A 14674-nucleotide genomic window follows, 5' to 3' on the forward strand; every position below is an offset into this window, starting at 1 on the left:
TGCATGTATTAGCTCTGGAATTACCACAGTTATCCGAGTAACGTGTGGAGCGATCAAAGGAACCATAACTGATTTAATGAGCCATTCGCAGTTTCACTGTACCGACCGTGTGCACTTAGACCTGCATGGCTTAATCTTTGAGACAAGCATATGTTACTGGCAGGATCAACCAGGTAGCTGCACCGTGGGAAAAGGGGGTGAAACGTCACTCCCCGCCACGTGGGTCGGCCCTACCGAGACCCTTTTCGGGGCCCCGGGTCGGGCGCGGCCGCTCTCGGTGCGTTTGTTCGGAGCAGCACTCCTTTCGGATCTGCTGTCCCGACAGAGGAGAACCAGGAAATGTCGATTCGTGGGGCACGCTGGCAAACAGGAGTGGGGCCACGAGTTCAGATGCAGAGCCCCGGACATCGCTGTGCCTGCGGCCGCCGTTTTCGGACTGTCTCAGCGTAGGGGACTGGCCGCCTAAGTCTCCCAAAGATAGGTACGGGAAGGGTAAACAAAACCCATCCCTGGAAGCTGACCCGCAGCATGGGGTAGGATCCCTCTGCTTCTTTTTATGAAGCCTGGCAGGTGCCTACCCAAGGCGGGTCTGGTTTTCCGGTAGAGCAGCATCTCCACGTCGGTTGTCATCGTTCAGACACCTTCATTTCGTACTGCCCTCTGAAATCCTGACGGCCCCGCACTGGAAACGCCCATGCCCACGTTGTGCTCGGCCCGCCCGAAATAACCTCCTATGCAGAAGGGGTGCGACATGCCTGGGATCCTCTCTGACGTTGACGAGGGTCCAAGATTTCTTAACATGACATTCCTTAGCATAGAAGCGCTTGTACAAGTGTCCTTGTACCGCCCACTGGAGTTCCTGGCAATACGAAGAGGACGGAGATAAAAGGGAGATGACGAGGCACCAATAAGGGAATGTTTGGGTTGATGGAACGAGACATGATCTAATAATGGTGTACGTGACTGGGGTCCTATATATGGCTTGGATTTGTTCAATAAATTCAAGAGATAAGAGAGAATCTTTGACTGTCTGTCTTATTCCTCTCTTCTCCTCAAAGAATTCTTTGAGCGTCGATCTTTCTTCCTGGTGATACTTAATCATTAATTTTAAGTTTGCCATAATAATTAACATTCCCTAATCAGAAGCCCTGGATGAACAGAGAGGTTCGCACTCTGCTCAAAGCCAGAGATGCTGCCTTCAGATCAGGATGCAGGGAAGCATACAGCTTGGTCAGAGCTAACCTGAGGAGAGGAATAGCTATAGCCAAGCACTGCTACAAACGCCGGTCCTGATTCACAAAAAAAAACAAAAGCAGATGCACATAAATGGAAAAACCTAATGCGTACAAAAGAAGGGCAAAAAACAAGACTGGTGGTCTGAGATTTCTTACCATGGCATCCCTCAGCATAGAAGCGCTCAGGGTACGAGCGTCCTTTGTACCGCCCACTGGAGTTCCTGGCAATATGAAGAGACTAATAGCTATAGCCAAGCACTGCTACAAACGCCGGATTGAGGAGCACTTTACCTCCTCTGACCCTCGGCGTATGTGGCAGGGAATACACGCCCTGACTGACTATAAACCAACTAGCTTTGTTCCATTTACCAACAGTGCTTCACTCCCTGATAAGCTGAACAACTTTTACGCTCGTTTCGACCAGATGATAATGATATCTTCAATAAACGATCCTCCACCGATGACAACCCACTTGTACTTTCCACTTCGGACGTCAGTCGCATGCTGAGTAGAGTGAATGCACGGAAGGCAGCTGGCCCTGATGGTGTACCTGGCCGTGTGCTGAGTGCTTGTGCTGTGGAACTTGCGGGTGTCTTCGCTCTCAACAGAACTACACACTGCATAACCCACCTCAATAATTTCCAAGTGCTTTAAAAGACTAGTTCTTTCTCACTTGAAATCCTGCCTGCCTGCTACGCTGGACCCACACCAGTTTGCTTATCGTTGCAACAGATCCACCGAGGACGCTATCTCAACAGCACTACACACTGCACTAACCCACCTCGCTTGGAAGCATAAGGAAGCATAAAGTAATCTAAATCTCCCTGGTAGGCGGCTGCGTTGACCTTGGACCTCAGAAAATAAAGTGGACCCACACCAGCAGATGACATGGGACACCAAACCGCCACTGACTGTGGAAACTTTACAGGGTAGCTCGAACAATGTGGATTCCGTGCCTCTCCTCTCTTCCTCCAGATTCTGGGACCTTGATTTCTATAGGAAATGGTCCTTGGTCTTCCAGGACCAAGATGGCATCGCGATCACACTGCGAGGCTCAGCGTCTTACCGGTTTTAGTGATGTTATACTTCTGTACTTAGCTATCTCCAGTTTTCTTGCGCAAATAACTCTTGCGAACCACAGTTACGACAGACAGACACTTTTGGAAATTAACATTCACTGCACAAACACCGGATTCAGCATCGGTTGGACTTTAACCAGCTTCAAAACAACACCCCTCCCCCATCTTGGACTTTCCGATCATCTTTCTTTGTTCCTGCTTCCCAAATACACTCCAGTCATGCAGAGGATTAAGCCTTCAACCAGAACTGTAAAGTTCTGGATGGATGGGGCTGACTCCTTCCTTCAGCAACAGTTCCAGCACACCGACTGGAGTGAGTATGCTGCCCGAGCCTGCACAGGCTCACACATCCACTTGGACACCTACACTAACTCTGTCCTGAAATGCATCAACAAGCGCTCAGGGTACAAGCGTCCTCTGTACCGCCCACTGGAGTCCCTGGCAATATGAAGAGACTAATAGCCATAGCCAAGCACTGCTACAAACGACGGATTGAGGAGCACTTTACCTCCTCTGACCCTCGGCGTATGTGGCAGGGAATACACACCCTGACTGACTATAAACCAACTAGCTTTGTTCCATCTACCAACAGTGCTTCACTCCCTGATGAGCTGAACAACTTCTACGCTCGTTTCGACCAGATGATATTGATATCTTCAATAAACGATCCTCCACCGACGACAACCCACTTGTACTTTCCAATTCGGACGTCAGTCACATGCTGAGCAGAGTGAATGCACAGAAGGCAGCTTGCCCTGATGGTGTACCTGGCCGTGTGCTAAGAGCTTGTGCTGTGGAACTTGCGGGTGTCTTCGCTCACATCTTTAATGTTTCGCTTGCCCAGGCAGCTGTACCATCTATCTTTAAGTCAGCCATTATTGTGCCTGTGCCTAAGCATTCTACTGCTTCAGACTTTAATGACTTTCGACCTGTAGCACTCACCCCAATAATTTCCAAGTGCTTTAAAAGACTAGTTCTTTCTCACTTGAAATCCTGCCTGCCTGCTACGCTGGACCCACACCAGTTTGCTTATCGTTGCAACAGATCCACCGAGGACGCTATCTCAACAGCACTACACACTGCACTAACCCACCTCGCTTGGAAGCATAAAGTAATCTAAATCTCCCTGGTAGGCGGCTGCGTTGACCTTGGACCTCAGAAAATACAGTGGACCCACACCAGCAGATGACATGGGACCCCAAACCGCCACTGACTGTGGAAACTTTACAGGGTACCTCGAGCAATGTGGATTCCGTGCCCCTCCTCTCTTCCTCCAGATTCTGGGACCTTGATTTCTATAGGAAATGGTCCTTGGTCTCCCAGGACCAAGATGGCATCGCGATCACACTGCGAGGCTCAGCGTCTTACCAGTTTTAGTGATGTTATACTTCTGTACTTAGCTATCTCCAGTTTTCTTGCGCAAATAACTCTTGCGAACTACAGCTACAAGAGACAGACACTTTTGGAAATTAACATTCACTGCACAAACACCGGATTCACGCAATCTTTGACTGTCTGTCTTATTCCTCTCTTCTCCTCAAAGAATTCTTTGAGCGTCAATCTTCCTTCCTGGTGATACTTAATCATTAATTTTAAGTTTGCCATAATAATTAACATTCCCTAATCAGAAGCCCTGGATGAACAGAGAGGTTCGCACTCTGCTCAAAGCCAGAGATGCTGCCTTCAGATCAGGACGCCGGGAAGCATACAGCTTGGTCAGAGCTAACCTGAGGAGAGGAATAGCTATAGCCAAGCACTGCTACAAACGCCGGTCCTGATTCACAAAAAAAACAAAAGCAGATGCACATAAATGGAAAAACCTAATGCGTACAAAAGAAGGGCAAAAAACAAGACTGGTGGTCTGAGATTTCTTACCATGGCATCCCTCAGCATAGAAGCGCTCAGGGTACGAGCGTCCTTTGTACCGCCCACTGGAGTTCCTGGCAATATGAAGAGACTAATAGCTATATCCAAGCACTGCTACAAACGCCGGATTGAGGAGCACTTTACCTCCTCTGACCCTCGGCGTATGTGGTAGGGAATACACACCCTGACTGACTATAAACCAACTAGCTTTGTTCCATGTACCAACAGTGCTTCACTCCCTGATGAGCTGAACAACTTTTACACTCGTTTCGACCAGATGATATTGATATCTTCAATAAACGATCCTCCACCGACGACAACCCACTTGTACTTTCCACTTCGGACGTCAGTCGCATGCTGAGCAGAGTGAATGCACGGAAGGCAATCAATCAATCAATCAGATTTTATTTATATAGCGCTTTTCACAACAAAAAGTCGTCACAAAGCAGCTTTACAGAGATCCGGGTCCAAGCCTCCTATGAGCAAGCCAGGGGCAACAGTGGCAAGGAAAAACTCCCTCAGCACACGAGGAAGAAACCTTGGAAGGAACCAAGACTCATACGGGGAACCCATCCTCCTCGGGTCGACACCGGAGACACAATAGAGAACAGAAGTAAAAGTGAAGGGGTTATAGTAATATAAATGTAGTATATTAGTGATGATGGAGAAGTAGAAATGAAAATGGTGAGGATGATGATATTAGTGATGTATGAGTCTTAGCAAGGCCAGGATCTTGTACAGGACACGGGCTGGATCAGGGCAAAACCTGGAGAGCAGCAGGACATCTCAAAGCATGAGAGAGAGACAGGAGAAAGAAAGCCAGACAAAGGGAACAAAATAAAAATACAAAAGGTTAGTAGGGTCATGGTAAAGAACGGGGAAATTTGTCCTGCGAAAAAAGCTTCCACTGGTCAGGCAAGAGAACCCAGCGACAGACAGCGTTGTTGGCAGGTACTACAAAGCTAACTAAGAATGCTGTAGCTATGGTGATATGACAGGATTAATACAGAACAGTGATAATATGAAAACCAGCCCGAACACCAATAGAGAAGGAGTAACCTGAAGGTGAGTGATTAACCAAAAGCTTGTTTGAAAAGGTAGGTTTTTAATCTAGATTTAAAGATTGAGGCAGCTGGCCCTGATGGTGTACCTGGCCATGTGCTAAGAGCTTGTGCTGTGGAACTTGCGGGTGTCTTCGCTCTCAACAGCACTACACACTGCACTAACCCACCTCGCTTGGAAGCATAAGGAAGCATAAAGTAATCTAAATCTCCCTGGTAGGCGGCTGCGTTGACCTTGGACCTCAGAAAATACAGTGGACCCACACCAGCAGATGACATGGGACCCCAAACCGCCACTTACTGTGGAAACTTTACAGGGTACCTCGAGCAATGTGGATTCCATGCCTCTCCTCTCTTCCTCCAGATTATGGGACCTTGATATCCATAGGAAATGGTCCTTGGTCTCCCAGGACCAAGATGGCATCGCGATCACACTGCGAGGCTCAGCGTCTTACCGGTTTTAGTGATGTTATACTTCTGTACTTAGCTATCTCTAGTTTTCTTGCGCAAATAACTCTTGCGAACTACAGTTACGACAGACAGACACTTTTGGAAATTAACATTCACTGCACAAACACCGGATTCAGCATCGGTTCGACTTTAACCAGCTTCAAAACAACACCCCTCCCCCATCTTGGACTTTCCGATCATCTTTCTTTGTTCCTGCTTCCCAAATACACTGCAGTCATGCAGAGGATTAAGCCTTCAACCAGAACTGTAAAGTTCTGGATGGATGGGGCTGACTCCTTCCTTCAGCAACAGTTCCAGCACACCGACAAGAGTGAGTATGCTGCCCGAGCCACCACAGGCTCACACATCCACTTGGACACCTACACTAACTCTGTCCTGAAACACATCAACAACTGTGTGGACTGACTTTGACTGTCTGTCTTATTCCTCTCTTCTCCTCAAAGAATTCTTTGAGCATCGATCTTTTTTCCTGGTGATACTTAATCATTAAATTTAAGTTTGCCATAATAATTAACATTCCCTAATCAGAAGCCCTGGATGAACAGAGAGGTTCGCACTCTGCTCAAAGCCAGAGATGCTGCCTTCAGATCAGGACGCCGGGAAGCATACAGCTTGGCCAGAGCTAACCTGAGGAGAGGAATAGCTATAGCCAAGCACTGCTACAAACGCCGGTCCTGATTCACAAAAAAAACAAAAGCAGATGCATATAAATGGAAAAACCTAATGCGTACAAAAGAAGGGCAAAAAACAAGACTGGTGGTCTGAGATTTCTTACCATGGCATCCCTCAGCATAGAAGCGCTCAGGGTACGAGCGTCCTTTGTACCGCCCACTGGAGTTCCTGGCAATATGAAGAGACTAATAGATATAGCCAAGCACTGCTACAAACGCCGGATTGAGGAGCACTTTACCTCCTCTGACCCTCGGCATATGTGGCAGGGAATACACGCCCTGACTGACTATAAACCAACTAGCTTTGTTCCATCTACCAACAGTGCTTCACTCCCTGATGAGCTGAACAACTTTTACACTCGTTTCGACCAGATGATATTGATTTCTTCAATAAACGATCCTCCACCGACGACAACCCACTTGTACTTTCCACTTCGGACGTCAGTCGCATGCTGAGCAGAGTGAATGCACGGAAGGCAGCTGGCCCTGATGGTGTACCTGGCCGTGTGCTAAGAGCTTGTGCTGTGGAACTTGCGGGTGTCTTCGCTCTCAACAGCACTACACACTGCACTAACCCACCCCGCTTGGAAGCATAAGGAAGCATAAAGTAATCTAAATCTCCCTGGTAGGCGGCTGCGTTGACCTTGGACCTCAGAAAATACAGTGGACCCACACCAGCAGATGACATGGGACCCCAAACCGCCACTTACTGTGGAAACTTTACAGGGTACCTCGAGCAATGTGGATTCCGTGCCTCTCCTCTCTTCCTCCAGATTCTGGGACCTTGATATCCATAGGAAATGGTCCTTGGTCTCCCAGGACCAAGATGGCGTCACGATCACACTGCGAGGCTCAGCGTCTTACCGGTTTTAGTGATGTTATACTTCTGTACTTAGCTATCTCCAGTTTTCTTGCGCAAATAACTCTTGCGAACTACAGTTACGACAGACAGACACTTTTGGAAATTAACATTCACTGCACAAACACCGGATTCAGCATTGGTTCGACTTTAACCAGCTTCAAAACAACACCCCACCCCCATCTTGGACTTTCCGATCATCTTTCTTTGTTCCTGCTTCCCAAATACACTCCAGTCATGCAGAGGATTAAGCCTTCAACCAGAACTGTAAAGTTCTGGATGGATGGGGCTGACTCCTTCCTTCAGCAACAGTTCCAGCACACCGACTGGAGTGAGTATGCTGCCCGAGCCTCCACAGGCTCACACATCCACTTGGACACCTACACTAACTCTGTCCTGAAACACATCAACAACTGTGTGGACTGACTTTGACTGTCTGTCTTATTCCTCTCTTCTCCTCAAAGAATTCTTTGAGCGTCGATCTTTCTTCCTGGTGATACTTAATCATTAATTTTAAGTTTGCCATAATAATTAACATTCCATAATCAGAAGCCCTGGATGAACAGAGAGGTTCGCACTCTGCTCAAAGCCAGAGATGCTGCCTTCAGATCAGGATGCAGGGAAGCATACAGCTTGGTCAGAGCTAACCTGAGGAGAGGAATAGCTATAGCCAAGCACTGCTACAAACGCCGGTCCTGATTCACAAAAAAAACAAAAGCAGATGCACATAAATGGAAAAACCTAATGCGTACAAAAGAAGGGCAAAAAACAAGACTGGTGGTCTGAGATTTCTTACCATGGCATCCTTCAGCATAGAAGCGCTCAGGGTACGAGCGTCCTTTGTACCGCCCACTGGAGTTCCTGGCAATATGAAGAGACTAATAGCTATAGCCAAGCACTGCTACAAACGCCGGATTGAGGAGCACTTTACCTCCTCTGACCCTCGGCGTATGTGGCAGGGAATACACGCCCTGACTGACTATAAACCAACTAGCTTTGTTCCATCTACCAACAGTGCTTCACTCCCTGATAAGCTGAACAACTTTTACGCTCGTTTCGACCAGATGATAATGATATCTTCAATAAACGATCCTCCACCGATGACAACCCACTTGTACTTTCCACTTCGGACGTCAGTCGCATGCTGAGTAGAGTGAATGCACGGAAGGCAGCTGGCCCTGATGGTGTACCTGGCCGTGTGCTGAGTGCTTGTGCTGTGGAACTTGCGGGTGTCTTCGCTCTCAACAGAACTACACACTGCATAACCCACCTCAATAATTTCCAAGTGCTTTAAAAGACTAGTTCTTTCTCACTTGAAATCCTGCCTGCCTGCTACGCTGGACCCACACCAGTTTGCTTATCGTTGCAACAGATCCACCGAGGACGCTATCTCAACAGCACTACACACTGCACTAACCCACCTCGCTTGGAAGCATAAGGAAGCATAAAGTAATCTAAATCTCCCTGGTAGGCGGCTGCGTTGACCTTGGACCTCAGAAAATAAAGTGGACCCACACCAGCAGATGACATGGGACACCAAACCGCCACTGACTGTGGAAACTTTACAGGGTAGCTCGAACAATGTGGATTCCGTGCCTCTCCTCTCTTCCTCCAGATTCTGGGACCTTGATTTCTATAGGAAATGGTCCTTGGTCTTCCAGGACCAAGATGGCATCGCGATCACACTGCGAGGCTCAGCGTCTTACCGGTTTTAGTGATGTTATACTTCTGTACTTAGCTATCTCCAGTTTTCTTGCGCAAATAACTCTTGCGAACTACAGTTACGACAGACAGACACTTTTGGAAATTAACATTCACTGCACAAACACCGGATTCAGCATCGGTTCGACTTTAACCAGCTTCAAAACAACACCCCACCCCCATCTTGGACTTTCCGATCATCTTTCTTTGTTCCTGCTTCCCAAATACACTCCAGTCATGCAGAGGATTAAGCCTTCAACCAGAACTGTAAAGTTCTGGATGGATGGGGCTGACTCCTTCCTTCAGCAACAGTTCCAGCACACCGACTGGAGTGAGTATGCTGCCCGAGCCTGCACAGGCTCACACATCCACTTGGACACCTACACTAACTCTGTCCTGAAATGCATCAACAAGCGCTCAGGGTACAAGCGTCCTCTGTACCGCCCACTGGAGTCCCTGGAAATATGAAGAGACTAATAGCTATAGCCAAGCACTGCTACAAACGACGGATTGAGGAGCACTTTACCTCCTCTGACCCTCGGCGTATGTGGCAGGGAATACACACCCTGACTGACTATAAACCAACTAGCTTTGTTCCATCTACCAACAGTGCTTCACTCCCTGATGAGCTGAACAACTTCTACGCTCGTTTCGACCAGATGATATTGATATCTTCAATAAACGATCCTCCACCGACGACAACCCACTTGTACTTTCCAATTCGGACGTCAGTCACATGCTGAGCAGAGTGAATGATAACTTCCCCCAATAACTTCCAAGGGGTTTAAAAGACTAGTTCTTTCTCACTTGAAATCCTGCCTGCCTGCTACGCTGGACCCACACCAAATTGCTTATCGTAGCAACAGATCCACCGAGGACGCTATCTCAACAGCACTTCACACTGCACTAACCTACCTCGCTTGGAAGCATAAGGAAGCATAAAGTAATCTAAATCTCCCTGGTAGGCGGCTGCGTTGACCTTGGACCTCAGAAAATAAAGTGGACCCACACCAGCAGATGACATGGGACACCAAACTGCCACTGACTGTGGAAACTTTACCGGGTACCTCGAACAATGTGGATTCCGTGCCTCTCCTCTCTTCCTCCAGATTCTGGGACCTTGATTTCTATAGGAAATGGTCCTTGGTCTCCCAGGACCAAGATGGCATCGCGATCACACTGCGAGGCTCAGCGTCTTACCAGTTTTAGTGATGTTATACTTCTGTACTTAGCTATCTCCAGTTTTCTTGCGCAAATAACTCTTGCGAACTACAGCTACGAGAGACAGACACTTTTGGAAATTAACATTCACTGCACAAACACCGGATTCACGCAATCTTTGACTGTCTGTCTTATTCCTCTCTTCTCCTCAAAGAATTCTTTGAGCGTCGATCTTCCTTCCTGGTGATACTTAATCATTAATTTTAAGTTTGCCATAATAATTAACATTCCCTAATCAGAAGCCCTGGATTAACAGAGAGGTTCGCACTCTGCTCAAAGCCAGAGATGCTGCCTTCAGATCAGGATGCCGGGAAGCATACAGCTTGGTCAGAGCTAACCTGAGGAGAGGAATAGCTATAGCCAAGCACTGCTACAAACGCCGGTCCTGATTCACAAAAAAAACAAAAGCAGATGCACATAAATGAAAAAACCTAATGCGTACAAAAGAAGGGCAAAAAACAAGACTGGTGGTCTGAGATTTCTTACCATGGCATCCCTCAGCATAGAAGCGCTCAGGGTACGAGCGTCCTTTGTACCGCCCACTGGAGTTCCTGGCAATACGAAGAGACTAATAGCTATAGCCAAACACTGCTACAAACGCCGCATTGAGGAGCACTTTACCTCCTCTGACCCTCGGCGTATGTGGTAGGGAACAACACCCTGACTGACTATAAACCAACTAGCTTTGTTCCATGTACCAACAGTGCTTGACTCCCTGATGAGCTGAACAACTTTTACACTCGTTTCGACCAGATGATATTGATATCTTCAATAAACGATCCTCCACCGACGACAACCCAATTGTACTTTCTACTTCGGACGTCAGTCGCATGCTGAGCAGAGTGAATGCACGGAAGGCAGCTTGCCCTGATGGTGTACCTGGCCGTGTGCTAAGAGCTTGTGCTGTGGAACTTGCGGGTGTCTTCGCTCACATCTTTAATGTTTCGCTTGCCCAGGCAGCTGTACCATCTATCTTTAAGTCAGCCATTATTGTGCCTGTGCCTAAGCATTCTACTGCTTCAGACTTTAATGACTTTCGACCTGTAGCACTCACCCCAATAATTTCCAAGTGCTTTAAAAGACTAGTTCTTTCTCACTTGAAATCCTGCCTGCCTGCTACGCTGGACCCACACCAGTTTGCTTATCGTTGCAACAGATCCACCGAGGACGCTATCTCAACAGCACTACACACTGCACTAACCCACCTCACTTGGAAGCATAAGGAAGCATAAAGTAATCTAAATCTCCCTGGTAGGCGGCTGCGTTGACCTTGGACCTCAGAAAATAAAGTGGACCCACACCAGCAGATGACATGGGACACCAAACCGCCACTGACTGTGGAAACTTTACAGGGTAGCTCGAACAATGTGGATTCCGTGCCTCTCCTCTCTTCCTCCAGATTCTGGGACCTTGATTTCTATAGGAAATGGTCCTTGGTCTTCCAGGACCAAGATGGCATCGCGATCACACTGCGAGGCTCAGCGTCTTACCAGTTTTAGTGATGTTATACTTCTGTACTTAGCTATCTCCAGTTTTCTTGCGCAAATAACTTATGCGAACTACAGCTACGACAGACAGACACTTTTGGAAATTAACATTCACTGCACAAACACCGGATTCACGCAATCTTTGACTGTCTGTCTTATTCCTCTCTTCTCCTCAAAGAATTCTTTGAGTGTCGATCTTCCTTCCTGGTGATACTTAATCATTAATTTTAAGTTTGCCATAATAATTAACATTCCCTAATCAGAAGCCCTGGATGAACAGAGAGGTTCGCAATCTGCTCAAAGCCAGAGATGCTGCCTTCAGATCAGGATGCCGGGAAGCATACAGCTTGGTCAGAGCTAACCTGAGGAGAGGAATAGCTATAGCCAAGCACTGCTACAAACGCCGGTCCTGATTCACAAAAAAAACAAAAGCAGATGCACATAAATGAAAAAACCTAATGCGTACAAAAGAAGGGCAAAAAACAAGACTGGTGGTCTGAGATTTCTTACCATGGCATCCCTCAGCATAGAAGCGCTCAGGGTACGAGCGTCCTTTGTACCGCCCACTGGAGTTCCTGGCAATATGAAGAGACTAATAGCTATATCCAAGCACTGCTACAAACGCCGGATTGAGGAGCACTTTACCTCCTCTGACCCTCGGCGTATGTGGTAGGGAATACACACCCTGACTGACTATAAACCAACTAGCTTTGTTCCATGTACCAACAGTGCTTCACTCCCTGATGAGCTGAACAACTTTTACACTCGTTTCGACCAGATGATATTGATATCTTCAATAAACGATCCTCCACCGACGACAACCCACTTGTACTTTCCACTTCGGACGTCAGTCGCATGCTGAGCAGAGTGAATGCACGGAAGGCAATCAATCAATCAATCAGATTTTATTTATATAGCGCTTTTCACAACAAAAAGTCGTCACAAAGCAGCTTTACAGAGATCCGGGTCCAAGCCTCCTATGAGCAAGCCAGGGGCAACAGTGGCAAGGAAAAACTCCCTCAGCACACGAGGAAGAAACCTTGGAAGGAACCAAGACTCATACGGGGAACCCATCCTCCTCGGGTCGACACCGGAGACACAATAGAGAACAGAAGTAAAAGTGAAGGGGTTATAGTAATATAAATGTAGTATATTAGTGATGATGGAGAAGTAGAAATGAAAATGGTGAGGATGATGATATTAGTGATGTATGAGTCTTAGCAAGGCCAGGATCTTGTACAGGACACGGGCTGGATCAGGGCAAAACCTGGAGAGCAGCAGGACATCTCAAAGCATGAGAGAGAGACAGGAGAAAGAAAGCCAGACAAAGGGAACAAAATAAAAATACAAAAGGTTAGTAGGGTCATGGTAAAGAACGGGGAAATTTGTCCTGCGAAAAAAGCTTCCACTGGTCAGGCAAGAGAACCCAGCGACAGACAGCGTTGTTGGCAGGTACTACAAAGCTAACTAAGAATGCTGTAGCTATGGTGATATGACAGGATTAATACAGAACAGTGATAATATGAAAACCAGCCCGAACACCAATAGAGAAGGAGTAACCTGAAGGTGAGTGATTAACCAAAAGCTTGTTTGAAAAGGTAGGTTTTTAATCTAGATTTAAAGATTGAGGCAGCTGGCCCTGATGGTGTACCTGGCCATGTGCTAAGAGCTTGTGCTGTGGAACTTGCGGGTGTCTTCGCTCTCAACAGCACTACACACTGCACTAACCCACCTCGCTTGGAAGCATAAGGAAGCATAAAGTAATCTAAATCTCCCTGGTAGGCGGCTGCGTTGACCTTGGACCTCAGAAAATACAGTGGACCCACACCAGCAGATGACATGGGACCCCAAACCGCCACTTACTGTGGAAACTTTACAGGGTACCTCGAGCAATGTGGATTCCATGCCTCTCCTCTCTTCCTCCAGATTATGGGACCTTGATATCCATAGGAAATGGTCCTTGGTCTCCCAGGACCAAGATGGCATCGCGATCACACTGCGAGGCTCAGCGTCTTACCGGTTTTAGTGATGTTATACTTCTGTACTTAGCTATCTCTAGTTTTCTTGCGCAAATAACTCTTGCGAACTACAGTTACGACAGACAGACACTTTTGGAAATTAACATTCACTGCACAAACACCGGATTCAGCATCGGTTCGACTTTAACCAGCTTCAAAACAACACCCCTCCCCCATCTTGGACTTTCCGATCATCTTTCTTTGTTCCTGCTTCCCAAATACACTGCAGTCATGCAGAGGATTAAGCCTTCAACCAGAACTGTAAAGTTCTGGATGGATGGGGCTGACTCCTTCCTTCAGCAACAGTTCCAGCACACCGACAAGAGTGAGTATGCTGCCCGAGCCACCACAGGCTCACACATCCACTTGGACACCTACACTAACTCTGTCCTGAAACACATCAACAACTGTGTGGACTGACTTTGACTGTCTGTCTTATTCCTCTCTTCTCCTCAAAGAATTCTTTGAGCATCGATCTTTTTTCCTGGTGATACTTAATCATTAAATTTAAGTTTGCCATAATAATTAACATTCCCTAATCAGAAGCCCTGGATGAACAGAGAGGTTCGCACTCTGCTCAAAGCCAGAGATGCTGCCTTCAGATCAGGACGCCGGGAAGCATACAGCTTGGCCAGAGCTAACCTGAGGAGAGGAATAGCTATAGCCAAGCACTGCTACAAACGCCGGTCCTGATTCACAAAAAAAACAAAAGCAGATGCATATAAATGGAAAAACCTAATGCGTACAAAAGAAGGGCAAAAAACAAGACTGGTGGTCTGAGATTTCTTACCATGGCATCCCTCAGCATAGAAGCGCTCAGGGTACGAGCGTCCTTTGTACCGCCCACTGGAGTTCCTGGCAATATGAAGAGACTAATAGATATAGCCAAGCACTGCTACAAACGCCGGATTGAGGAGCACTTTACCTCCTCTGACCCTCGGCATATGTGGCAGGGAATACACGCCCTGACTGACTATAAACCAACTAGCTTTGTTCCATCTACCA

The 14674-nt window shown here is 47.3% G+C and overlaps 1 non-coding gene across 1 annotated transcript in view; it reads right to left on the reverse strand.

Annotated features, from left to right (window-relative positions):
* LOC136672423 (18S ribosomal RNA) overlaps positions 1 to 176 on the reverse strand; it is a 1839-nt gene extending 1663 nt beyond the window's left edge. Inside the window, exon 1 of the ribosomal RNA XR_010795827.1 lies at positions 1 to 176. This exon is cut by the window's left edge and continues 1663 nt beyond it. This is a non-coding gene — a ribosomal RNA (18S ribosomal RNA).
* Between the last annotated feature and the right edge of the window lie 14498 nt (positions 177 to 14674).

This window comes from Hoplias malabaricus, chromosome 16 (genome assembly GCF_029633855.1).
Source record: "Hoplias malabaricus isolate fHopMal1 chromosome 16, fHopMal1.hap1, whole genome shotgun sequence".
In the NCBI taxonomy this organism is placed as follows: domain Eukaryota; kingdom Metazoa; phylum Chordata; class Actinopteri; order Characiformes; family Erythrinidae; genus Hoplias; species Hoplias malabaricus.